The sequence below is a fragment of the Phyllobates terribilis genome, unplaced genomic scaffold, assembly GCF_046119375.1.
Source record: "Phyllobates terribilis strain yellow unplaced genomic scaffold, ASM4611937v1 Scaffold_1__5_contigs__length_1240528914, whole genome shotgun sequence".
NCBI classification, from domain to species: Eukaryota; Metazoa; Chordata; class Amphibia; order Anura; family Dendrobatidae; genus Phyllobates; species Phyllobates terribilis.
Window position 1 is genome coordinate 557,859,052 of NW_027362761.1, and position 13,219 is coordinate 557,872,270.

A 13,219-nucleotide genomic window follows, 5' to 3' on the forward strand; every position below is an offset into this window, starting at 1 on the left:
CACGCTCTTTTTGCTCCCTAGATCCCAAAGGGAACCCGGTAGCCGTGGATGCCTTTATGATCCCTTGGAATTACCCTCTAGCTTACGCTTTTCTTCCGACCGCTCTGATTCCAGCTGTTCTGAGGAAAATCAGAGAAGAGGAAGCGAGGGTAATCCTAATAGACCCCTTTTGGCCAAAGAGAGCATGGTTTTCATGGCTGAGGAGGTTGTCAATCTCCGACCCATGGGTTCTCCCGGAGCTCCCGGACCTTCTTTCTCAGGGTCCGGTCCTCCATCCTCAGGTGTCAAGCTTATACTTGACAGCCTGGAATTTGAGAGGGCTTTTCTGAAAGACAAAGGTTTCTCCCCAAATTTGATCACCACACTACTTCAAAGTAGAAAACCAGTCACCACCAAACTATACGGGAAAACCTGGAAGAGATTCCTTTCAGTCTCAGGTTCCAGGTTGGGTGGGGAGGTTCCGTTGACAGCTATCCTGGAATTTTTACAGAGGGGTTTGGAGCAGGGCCTGGCCACAAGTACCTTTTAAAAGTTCAAGTTGCGGCCCTGGGAGCACTCTATAATTTTGACCTAACCAGGGATAGATGGGTATCTAGGTTTATTAAGGCATCAGCTAGATCCCGCCCTATCCCATCCCTAAATACTACACCCTGGGATTTGAACTTGGTCCTTTCAGCCCTAACTGAGGCACCTTTTGAACCCCTATCAGAAGCATCCCTAAAAACTCTGTCTCTAAAAACAGCACTCTTGGTAGCTCTCACATCCGCACGTAGGGTTAGTGATATTCAGGCCCTATCGACAGGGCCCCCCTTCACACAAATCTTGGAGGATAGGGTTATTCTGAAAACTGACCCTGCCTATCTTCCAAAAGTGGCGTCAAGATTTCACAGGTCCCAGGAAATCACCCTCCCTTCTTTCTGCCCTAACCCTAGGAACACGAAAGAGAGGGTCCTGCATACACTAGACGTCAGAAGGTGCCTAATCCAGTATCTAGAGGCAACACGAGTGTAGGCAGGATAGTTCTTTGTCTGCTTTCAGGGTCCTCGTAAGGGGAAGAAAGCTTCTAAGGGCTCGCTGGCCAGATGGATAAGGGAGGCCATCACATTATCTTACTCCTCACGTGGAGAAGCTGCCCCGGAGAAACTGAAGGCCCACTCAACAAGAGCGGTGGCAGCCCCCTGGGCGGAGAAGGCCGGTGCTACGATAGAGCAGATATGTAGAGCGGCAACCTGGTCTTCCCCCATCTACCTTCTTTAATCACTACAGGCTAGACTTAACCTCTTCTTCAGACCTTACTTTCGGGAGAAGGGTTCTGGACGCTGTGGTCCCCCCCCCCCCCCCCCCCAAATGAGTCACTTCTCTGCAATTCTCTCCGTGGTGCCGTCATGGGGGAAGGAGAAAGACGTAGTTACTTACCGGTAACGGGATTTCTCAGAGCCCATGACGGCACCTGTACATTCCCTCCCTTCACGTGTGGGTGCGCACGCTTATTAGTTAATTATTGTAGTCACGTGGTGCATCTAGCGAGGTCTTAAATTGTAAAATTTTGTGTTACTAACCTGGTGGTCCTCTCATGCTCTGTAAACAACTGATGTGGGAGAGAGGTACCGCCCTTTTTTATCTGTAGGTCTCCTGTCCTTGAAGGGCGGATCCCCTCTCTCCGTGGTGCCGTCATGGGCTCTGAGAAATCCCGTTACCAGTAAGTAACTACGTCTTTTGTAAAATACTGTTTATAATATGTAAAAATGGCAAAGCATAAAAATAAATAAATAAATCGCTGTAATCATACCGACCTGACGAATGAATTGGTCTTCTCACTTTTACCGCAAGGTGAACAGCGCAAAAAATAAAAACTTTGACTGTATTGCTGGTTTTTGTTCAATCTGTGTCTGAAAAATCTGAATAAAAAGCGATCAAAAATTACTATGTGCCCCAAAATGGTACCCAAAAATCTGCAACTCAGCCCGCAAAAAATAAGCCATCATACAGCTCTGTTCACCAAAAAAGAGTTATCTCTCTCAGAATATAGTGACGAAAAAAATGACTTTTTATATAAAAAAGCATTTACTGTGTGATGGCAGCAAAACTTTAAAAAAAAAAAACACCCATATAAATCTGGTATTGCTGTAATCGCACCGACCCAAAGAATAAATCTGCCTTATCAATTATACCGCACAGTGAACGGCGCAAAAATAAAAACTATTCTGGTACTCCTGTCTATATGTTCATTCTGCCTCCAATTAAAATCGGAATAAGGCTCTGCTCACGTTTATCCTGCGCTCTCCGCTGAGCGCTTATTTCGGGGATTCCGTGTAAATTTCCCAAAACCGCAATTCAGACAAACCCCAGATGGAGCCACTCACTTATGAGGCCGATGGAGTCCCTTTGGACTGGTCTCTGTTCTAGCGGCGTCCCATCATTTTAGGCTTTTTTTTTTTTTTCCCAACAAGTGTGGACGACCACAGACCTGTGTGCGCCTAAAAAGATGGAGACCACCAGAGCAGACGTCAAACGAACTGCAAAGTATCTCCATCTGCCTCATTATGGTGGGTGGTTCCGTCGGAGGTTTCGTCTGAATCGCATTTGTGTGGGATTTATACGTAAACCCCTGACGTACGTGCTCAGCGTAGACTGGCGATCCAGTCTTATTCTGGAAGCAATCGAAAATTATGTACCCCAAAATGTTACCAATAAAACCCCTAATTTATCCCACACAAAACCAGCCCCCACTCACGTCTGTCACTGGAGTTATAGGGGGTCCCACGTTATTGGTAGAACAAACACTCTGGAAAAGCAACATGGCTCCCGCCCCCTCAAACAAAATCCAGTGAATCCCAAATCCAAATGCCCCACTGTGCCTAAACCACAGTAAGCGGCCACATGTTTGACATTATTGTAGGGGAGAGAGAGCATTTAACAATTTACAGGGTGTGTGTCACCAGGAGAAATGCATGGGGGCACTACAATATATGGGGGCACAATGTATGGGCACTAAACTGGCATATTTGCAATTCTCCAAAATAAAGCCTGGCGTGGATGTTACATAATAGTCACTGCAGCTGTAGATGAATTCATTGAGATGTGTAATTTCTACAATGGAGTCACTTTTGTTTTTTTTCTGCTGTTCTGACACCTTAGGGGCTCCGCAAACGTCGCCCACAAACTATTCTGCCAAATAGTGCTCCTTCCTTCTCAGCCTTGACGTGTGGCCTAACAGTAATTTCTGACATATGGGGCATCACCGCATTTGGGAGAAATAGCATAACAAATTATGGGATCCGTTTTCTACTATTATACATTGTAAAAATTACAAATTTGGGGCTTTAACTACATTTTCATGAAAGAAAAATGAAAACTTTCAATATGACGACCTAATGTTATCAAATTCTGTGTAGTACCTGTGGGTTCAAAATGATATACCCTTAGATAAAATCCTTGAAGGATCTAGTTTCCAAAATGGTGTCATTTGTGGGGATTTTCCACTGTTTAGGCACATCAGAGGCTCTCCAAACGCGACATGACGCCTGCAGACCATTCCAAGTCTGCGTTCCATACATCACTCCTTCCTTTCCAAGCCCTGCCGTGCATCCAAATAAGTTTTTCCCTACACATGGGATATCTCCATATTCAGAAACCATTGCACAACAAATTTTGGGGTCCATTTTCTCCTCTTAAAATGGGGCTAAAACTACATTTTTGTGGAAAAAAAATGTGAATTTTTTTTTTTTTTTTTTAATTTTATTTTCACAGCTCTACGTTATAAACTTCTGTGAAGCACCTGAGGGTTCAAGGTGCTCACCACACATCTACATAGATAGATAGATAGATTCCTTGAGTGGTCTACTTTCCAAAATGGGGTCACTTGCAGGGGGTTTCCACTGTTTAGGCACAGCAGGGCCTCCCCAAATGCAACATTGTGTCCGCTCTCAATTCCAGCCAATTTTGCGTTCAAAAAGGCAAACTGTGCTCCTTCTCTTCCGAGCTCTGCTGTGCGCCCAAACAGTGGTTTTCCCCCACGTATGGGGTATCTGCATGTTCAGGAGAAATTGCACAATACATTTTGGGGTCCATTTTTTTTTCCTGTTACCCTTGTGAAAATAAAAAAATTTGGGTCTGAAGTGAACTCTGTTAAAAAAAAAAAAAAAAAAAAAATGTTAAATGTTCATTCTTTCCTTCCACATTGCTTCAGTACCTGTGAGCCACGTGAAGAGTTAATAAACTTCTTGAATGTGGTTTTGAGCACCTTGAGGGGTGCAGTTTTTAGAATGGTGTCACTTTTGGGTATTTTCTGTCATATAGACCTCTCAAAGTGACTTCAAATGTGATGTGGTCTCTAAAAAATGGTTATGTAAATTTTGTTGGGAAAATGAGAATTCGCTGGTCAACTCTTAACCCTTATAACTCCCTAACAAAAAAAAAAAAAAAATGTTTCAAAAATTGTGCTGATGTAAAGTAGACATGTAGGAAATGTTATTTATTAACTATTTTGTGTGACATATCTCTCCGATTTAACAGCATAAGAATTCAAAGCTTGAAAATTGCAAAATTTTTGCCAAATTCCCGGGGTTTTTTTTCACAAATATAAACGCAAGTCATATCGAAGAAATGTTACCACTATCATGAAGTACAATATGTCACGAAAAAAACAGTCTCAGAATCAGTGGGATCCATTGAAGCGTTTCAGAGTTATTACCTCAATAAAGTGACAGTGGTCAGAATTGTAAAATTTGGCCTGGTCATTGAGGGGTTAATAATTGCTAAATCTATGTATTTTTCACTTTTTTAATATTGGAGTTAATTTTATATGGATTTATGACTATATTGCGTCCAGAAAAGTGTCGTGAGTGGCACTAATCCTCATGTAGACTGGCTGCGTCTGCCTTGGTTTTCAGCTGGGAATCTCGATGTAAAATACACAAGAGGAGGAAGAAGTTTGATCGTATCTGAACTTTTCATATGGTGGACTTTTAAAGAGTTTTTGGGATGAACAAAATACCTTTTATGTAATAGGGCTTGTAATAAAAATAAGTTCTACAATTTGAGTTGGGGAAAAAAAATATTTATATATATTTATTTATATATAATGTTCCTGTGCTGAAATAATCTTGGGATAAAAAGCCAAACCAAGCCTGACTGAGGTGTAAGGGGTAATATAGATATATAAGAAGGGATCCATATTACTAAGGGATAATATAGCGAGATATATACAGTACAGACCAAAAGTTTGGACACGCCTCATTTAAAGATTTTTCTGTATTTTCAGGACTATGAAAATTGTACATTCACACTGAAGGCATCAAAACTATGAATTAACACATGTGGAATTATATACTTAACAAAAAAGTGTGAAACAACTGAAAATATGTCTTATATTCTAGGTTCTTCAAAGTAGCCACCTTTTGCTTTGACTACTTTGCACACTCTTGGCATTCTCTTGATGAGCTTCAAGAGGTAGTCACCGGAAATGTCTTTCACTTCACAGGTGTGCCCTGTCAGGTTTAATAAGTGGGATTTCTTGCCTTATAAATGGGGTTGGGACCATCAGTTGTGCTGTGCAGAAGTCTGGTGGATACACAGCTGATAGTCCTACTGAATAGACTGTTGGAATTTGTATTATGGCAAGAAAAAAGCAGCTAAGTAAAGAAAAACGAGTGGCCATCATTACTTTAAGAAATGAAGGTCAGTCAGTCCGAAAAATTGGGGAAACTTTGAAAGTGTCCCCAAGTGCAGATGCAAAAACCATCAAGCGCTACAAAGAAACTGGCTCACATGAGGACCGCCCCAGGAAAGGAAGACCAAGAGTCACCTCTGCTTCTGAGGATAAGTTTATCCGAGTCACCAGCCTCAGAAATCGCAGGTTAACAGCAGCTCAGATTAGAGACCAGGTCAATGCCACACAGAGTTCTAGCAGTAGACACATCTCTACAACAACTGTTAAGAGGAGACTTTGTGCAGCAGGCCTTCATGGTAAAATAGCTGCTAGGAAACCGCTGCTAAGGACAGGCAACAAGCAGAAGAGACTTGTTTGGGCTAAAGAACACAAGGAATGGACATTAGACCAGTGGAAATCTGTGCTTTGGTCTGATGAGTCCAAATTTGAGATCTTTGGTTCCAACCACCGTGTCTTTGTGCGATGCAGAAAAGGTGAACGGATGGACTCTACATGCCTGGTTCCCACCGTGAAGCATGGAGGAGGAGGTGTGATGGTGTGGGGGTGCTTTGCTGGTGACACTGTTGGGGATTTATTCAAAATTGAAGGCATACTGAACCAGCATGGCTACCACAGCATCTTGCAGCGGCATGCTATTCCATCCGGTTTGCGTTTAGTTGGACCATCATTTATTTTTCAACAGGACAATGACCCCAAACACACCTCCAGGCTGTGTAAGGGCTATGTGACCAAGTAGGAGAGTGATGGGGTGCTACGCCAGATGACCTGGCCTCCACAGTCACCAGACCTGAACCCAATCGAGATGGTTTGGGGTGAGCTGGACCGCAGAGTGAAGGCAAAAGGGCCAACAAGTGCTAAGCATCTCTGGGAACTCCTTCAAGATTGTTGGAAGACCATTTCCGGTGACTACCTCTTGAAGCTCATCAAGAGAATGCCAAGAGTGTGCAAAGCAGTCATCAAAGCAAAAGGTGGCTACTTTGAAGAACCTAGAATATAAGACATATTTTCAGTTGTTTCACACTTTTGTGTTAAGTATATAATTCCACATGTGTTAATTCATAGTTTTGATGCCTTCAGTGTGAATGTACAATTTTCAAAGTCATGAAAATACAGAAAAATCTTTAAATGAGGTGTGTCCAAACTTTTGGTCTGTACTGTGTATGTATGTATGTATGTATGTATGTATGTATGTATGTATGTATGTATGCATGCATGTGTAATATATATATCTATCTCCACGCCATTCCAAATAAAGGTGGCGCAAGGAAAATATATTGCTTAACAAATTATTCTTTTTGATAGGATATTGTGAGACATATCTGTACATTTTGTGCTTTCTATTCCTTTTGTATATAAGTCTTTGATTTGTTCTATACTCTATACAGATAACCTTGATAAAGGCCAGACGTCCGAAATGTTGGTGGTTACAAATCTGTCTCATGCTGATTAAATTTAATTAAATTATTATTCTTGATTACCTGTGTCCAAAGCTTCCTCTTTTAAAGTCTAAGGGGTAATGTCACTGATGCTGAGAGGGGGGTGGGTCCGGGCTCACAATCTCCATTATAGGATGGGGCTGAGGTCCGGCCTCTGTGCGGCCGCTCATGTTCTCCCCCATGTCTGTATGGAGCTTGTGCACTGGGCTCAGTCATGGGGAACAAAAGGGTGAACCCCAAACTGTTCCCACAAAGCTGGAAGCTACAATTGTCCACAATGTCTTCTGATGAAGAATTGTGATGGGAAATCCTTGGAGCTAAGAGGCCGCCCCCTGATGACAGCATTATCCTCTTCCACCATCTGTACAGGGGGCACAATGCAGTCAGGGGGGAACGTTCTTCACCAAACCCAGACTCCTCCATCAGACGCAGATAGAGAAGTGTGATCCGTCACTGCACAGAACACATCTCCTCCAGAGTCCGGTAGTGGTGGATTTACACCTCTCTATCTGACACTCGGCATTGTGCTTGGTGATGTACGGCTGCATGCAACTGCTCGGCCATAAAGCTCCTGGCGGGGGCGCAGTGATTGTGCTGATGTCATACCATAGGAGGTCTAGACTCTGCAGTTATGGGGTCAGCAGAGTGTTGGTGACTTTTCTCCCCTCTGCTCCTAAGTACTCGGTGACCCCCACTGTAATGTTACAGGGTCTCCACTTCGTGGCTGGGTTGAGAAATGTCATAAACTGACTTGTTACCCCGTTGGATCCTATTACAGGACTGCGCTGGTATCAGGGAGCTCTGCACCCTTGGCCATTCTGTCACTTTAGTAAAGGCAGATTGCATGGCTATACATTAGGGGCAATGGGACTGAATGAAAAACCTGAATTGTTTGTGTATATGCCTACATTGTGTGCAGTGTTACACTGCCCTCTGGTGCTTAATAAGAGTACCATCTTTAAATCGTTTTAGATCTTATTTATTTATATAGCGCCATTGAGTCCATGGTGCTGTACATGAGAAGGGGTTACATACAAAATACATATCACTTACAGTAAGCAAACTAACAATGATGGACTGGTACAGAGGGAAGAGGACCCTGCTCTTAGGGGCTTACATTCTAAAGGAACGGGGAAGGAGACAGTAGGTTGGGGGGTTGCAGTAGCTCCGGTGTTGTAGAGGTGGCAGCAGGTAAGGTCATGGCAGGCTGTAAGCTTGTATGAAGAGATGGGTTTTCAGGTTCCGTCTAAAGAATCCGAATGTGGCGGATAATCAGATGTGTTGAGACAGAATTCCATAGGATGGCGGATACTTAGATTGTCAGCCCCATTGGGGACAGTGCCGATAATGTCTGTAAAGCGCTGTGGAGCTATATAAGTGAGTAAAATAAATATAATAAATAGAAATCTTGGAGGCAATTGGGTGAGGAACGAATAAGTGTGGAGGAGAGAAGGAGGTCTTGGGAGGACCGGAGATTAGTTCAGAGATGTACGGAGGAGAGAGATTATGGATGGCTTTGTATAGGTCAGGGTTAGTTTGACCTGGGGGTTCTTTCTAAGGAGGAATATGATTTTTTTGTTGTTGTGGATAATCCTATTCTGCCAATATTTAATTCTTTGCCAAAAACTCACGAAGATCGTTTCCTTCCACTCTTAAGACCCATAGTTTCTGGCATAGGGTCTTTAAATGAACACCTCCTGTGAATGGGTTGATTCCCAGTTACAGCCCATTGTTGAGAAATGCCCAGGTTACCTGAGGGACACCAAACATTTCCTATCCGCTCTACAAAATATCTTATGACCACATCAATTATTCTATAAAACATTTGTTAGATGTCTCTTAAAGGGGTTGTCCTTTTAAAAAAGTTTTTCTTATAAGCTACGTTTACTAGGAAGGAAAAACAAACTGTTTTTTACTTACCCTGCCTGAGACTCCGTTCTCTGCCACTGCTCCCGGTGTCTGTTTGCAACTCTTAACGTGATGCGAGTGCTGCCGACAACAATCAGTGAGTTCAGCTAATCTGTCAGTGTAGATGGCATGTGCTGCTCGGAGCCCCTGAGCTCACTTATTGGCATCGACTCTGCTAAGATGATGCCAGCGCTGCAGTGGCAGAGACAGGGTAACAAAAGCCCAGTTTGATATATTAAAAATTATGCTAATGGAGTATGTGGGGAAAATCTTTTTTTTTGAAGCGGGACAACCCCTTTAACATTTCAATTCTACTTCATGGGTTATTTTAAGCTCCACACAGGAATGCTTATTAATAAATTAAAAAAAAAATAAATAAAAAAAATACTATTTGTACATTTCTCATCAGAGCTGGTAAGGGAGCGCACTGCCACTCTGCACTGAAAAGGATATTGCACAATCACAAGGAAGCTCATACTGAACATATGCTGGAATTGACAACCAACGCATGCTCAGTAGAGCAGGGACTAGCCCAGGCCCTGAAACGGATGTCGCGAATGACACTTCGTTTCAGGGTCCGGATAGAAGCTGTAGCAGTGACCAAAGCCTCTGCCCCCTGATGACGTCTTGTTTGAGAACACCGAGTGCATGCTGGGATACTCCAAGCAAAATGTAATTTAACCAGAATTAGGTAAAAAAAATAAAGCCGTTAGAGTAGAGAGGAAATGGTGGGGACTTTATAATTAAAGCATATTAGAAAATCAATTAGATTACATTAAATTGGCATATAGGATTAAATCAGTTAGTTTCAGACCACCCCTATTAAAAAAAAAAAAAAAAAAAAAAAAAAAGAATGTGTCATTTAAAACAAAATCTTTTTGAAAAAATGTAAACTTAATTTTTTTTTTTTAATGGAGTAAGATATGAAAAATTAATTTAAGAAGTTGATATCTTCCACTTTTAAACACCTAGGGGGAGCAGCTGCTGAAATTTGCCATGAAAACCTAGTGTACAACTAGCTTGTATTACGACTGCAGTAAATGTGGGTGGGATCTGCACACGTGTGTGTGTGTGTGTGTGTGTGTGTGTGTGTGTGTGTGTGTGTGACCTCACTTTTGGGCATTTGCAAAAGGATAAAGGAGGATGAAGTTTAGGATCGCCTTGCAGAGCCATTTTTTGGGTGACTGCAAAGTGATACTGAGATGTGGACAGCGTCACCGTATGGCTGACAGCACTGATTCAGTTAGTTGGTGCTGCTTGCTGTATCATATGCTGGGGTTGGATACAAGGCACAGTGTAGTGTATGACAAGATGGGATTAGATATAGTGCTCAGCAGAGTGTATCATGCGGGAAGGGATTAGATACGTGTAGTCCCACTCTGTTCACGCCTATGGGAGCAGCGATTGTGATGTGTATCACAGATGAGGGGCATTAGATACATGGCTCTTGGTTGTGTTACACATGACTGGGATTAGATACTGGGCTCTGGGTTGTATCACACATGATGGGCATCAGACAGACCTAGCCGAGCTAAGTCAATGTTCAGATCACAGCAGTGTGATGATTAAGCTGCTGTGTTCTGAACACTGTGGTGACAGCGGTGAGCAGCAGCCTGACATTGCACTACTGATCCCAGGCCGCCGAACACTGCTCACTCGCCACCGATAGTCCCCTCATCCCAAACCTCCCCTCAGCGTTAGCCGCTTAACTGTGTAAAGTTGCCAAGAGCGGTAGTCATGACTGAGCTGCTGTCCAGTTATGCTCCGGCACTTTACAGGAAAACCGTGTCCTAGTCCCAGTGTGCTATAGGGTGTGGGGGGCATCACATTCGCTTGTCTCCGGACCTCTATCCTCAGGAGCCACCACACACAATCCAGGGGACAGCAAGTTCATTGCAACAAGCAAACGTTTACTGGCCAGTTCAAGTTCATCAGGTTGTTACGTGTGGGATAGGGCACAACACTTCATATTTCTTACTTCTTTAGTACATCGCATCTTCAACCTTACCACTCATTCATCCTGGACTATTCCAAATAGCACTGACTCCGTCAGCCTCAGGAATTGCCTGTCCACTTCAGCAGTGCACCCGGAATCAAACACTTTCCGTCTACAAGGGTCCTTGTCCATCTTCCCCTGTACGCCAGAGGACACTATGTGCCCGGCAGCCCCGATGCCAGACCTTGGGTCCCGGATATGACAGGAACAGTCACTCGGGATTCCAGTATGGTGTTCCACTGCCTCGAATGATTGAACTTGTTACTCTACTTCCCTATCTGAGTTACTACCAGGAAGTGCCCCCTTTTTACCTCCTCTGGGCTAGTCCTGTATATTAACTGTATCTTTTCCTTCTGAGATCAACTAACTACCATCAATGTACACTAAGCATTTTATCACTAACTGTCTGAACTGTTTATCACTACCTTATGTCCTAAGTCCTAACCTTTGTCTTACCCTATGCTATCCTATACCGTCAACTACTCACATTGTATAGTAACACTTTACATTACCATAACACAATATATGTAAAACCGCATGACACTATACACATGGCGCGATTGTTGCCTTCAGGGGAAGGAAAACAGCAGAACCGTTGACCACTCTTACACCTGCACCTCATATCATCGCTAGCACTGTGGGCGGTGGAAGGAGGAAAGAGTGAAGCTGGAAAGAAAAAGTGGGGAAAATAAGTATTTGATACGCTGCCGATTTTGCACGTTTTCCCACCTACAAAGAATGGAGAGGTCTGTAATTTTTATCATGGGTACACTTCACCTGTGAGAGACAGAATCTAAAAAAAAAAAAATAAAGAAAATCACATTATATGATTTTTAAATAATTAAATTGCATTTTAATTCATGAAGTAAGTAATTGATGACATACCAACCAGCAAGAATTGTCTCTCAGAGACCTGTTAGTTTTTCTTCAAGAAGCCCTCCTACTCTGCACTCATTACCGGTTTTAATTTCACCGTTTGAACTCGTTACCTGTATAAAAAAAACACCTGTCCACACACTCAATCACACTCCAACCTCTCCACCATGGCCAAGACCAAAGAGCTGTCTAAAGACACGAGGGACAAAATTGTAGACCTGCACAAGGCTGGGATGGGCTACAGGACAATAGGCAAGCAGCATGGTGAGAAGGCAACAACTGCTGGCACAAATATTGGAAAATGGAGGAAACTCAAGATGACTGAGAATCTTCCTTGGTCTGGGGCTCCATGCAAGATCTCGCCTCATGGGGTAAGAATGATTCTGAGAAAGGTCAGGAATCAGCCCAGAACTACACGGGAGGACCTGGTCAATAACCTGAAGAGAGCTGGGGCTACAGTAACAAACCTTTACCGTTAATAACCCACTACGCCGTCATGGATTAAAATCCTGCAGGGCACGCAAGGTCCCCCTGCTCACACCAGCACATGTCCAGGCTCGATTGAAGTTTGCAAATGACCATCTGGATGATCCAGAGGAGGCAGAGGAGAAGGTCATGGGGTTAGATGAGACCAAAATACACTGCTCAAAAAAATAAAGGGAACACTCAAATAACACATCCTAGATATGAATGAATGAATGAAATATTCTCATTGAATACTTTGTTCTCTACAAAGTTGAATGTGCTGACAACAAAATCACACAAAAATCATCAATGGAAATCAAATTTATTAACCAATGGAGGCCTGGATTTGGAGTCACCCCCAAAATTAAAGTGGAAAAACACACTACAGGCTGATCCAACTTTGATGTAATGTCCTTAAAACAAGTCAAAATGAGGCTCAGTATTGTGTGTGGCCTCCACGTGCCTGTATGACCTCCCTACAACGCCTGGGCATGCTCCTGATGAGGTTGCGGATGGTCTCCTGTAGGATCTCCTCCCAGACCTGGACTAAAGCATCCGCCAACTCCTGGACAGTCTGTGGTGCAACGTGACGTTGGTGGATGGATCGAGACATGATGTCCCAGATGTGCTCAAATCGGATTCAGGTATGGGGAACGGGTGGGCCAGTCCATAGCTTCAGTGCCTTCATCTTGCAGGAACTGCTGACACACTCCAGCCACATGAGGTCTGGCATTGTCCTGCATTAGGAGGAACCCAGGGCCAACTGCACCAGCATATGGTCTCACAAGGGGTCTGAGGATCTCATCTCGGTACCTAATGGCAGTCAGGCTACCACTGGCGAGCACATGGAGGGTTGTGCGGCCCTCC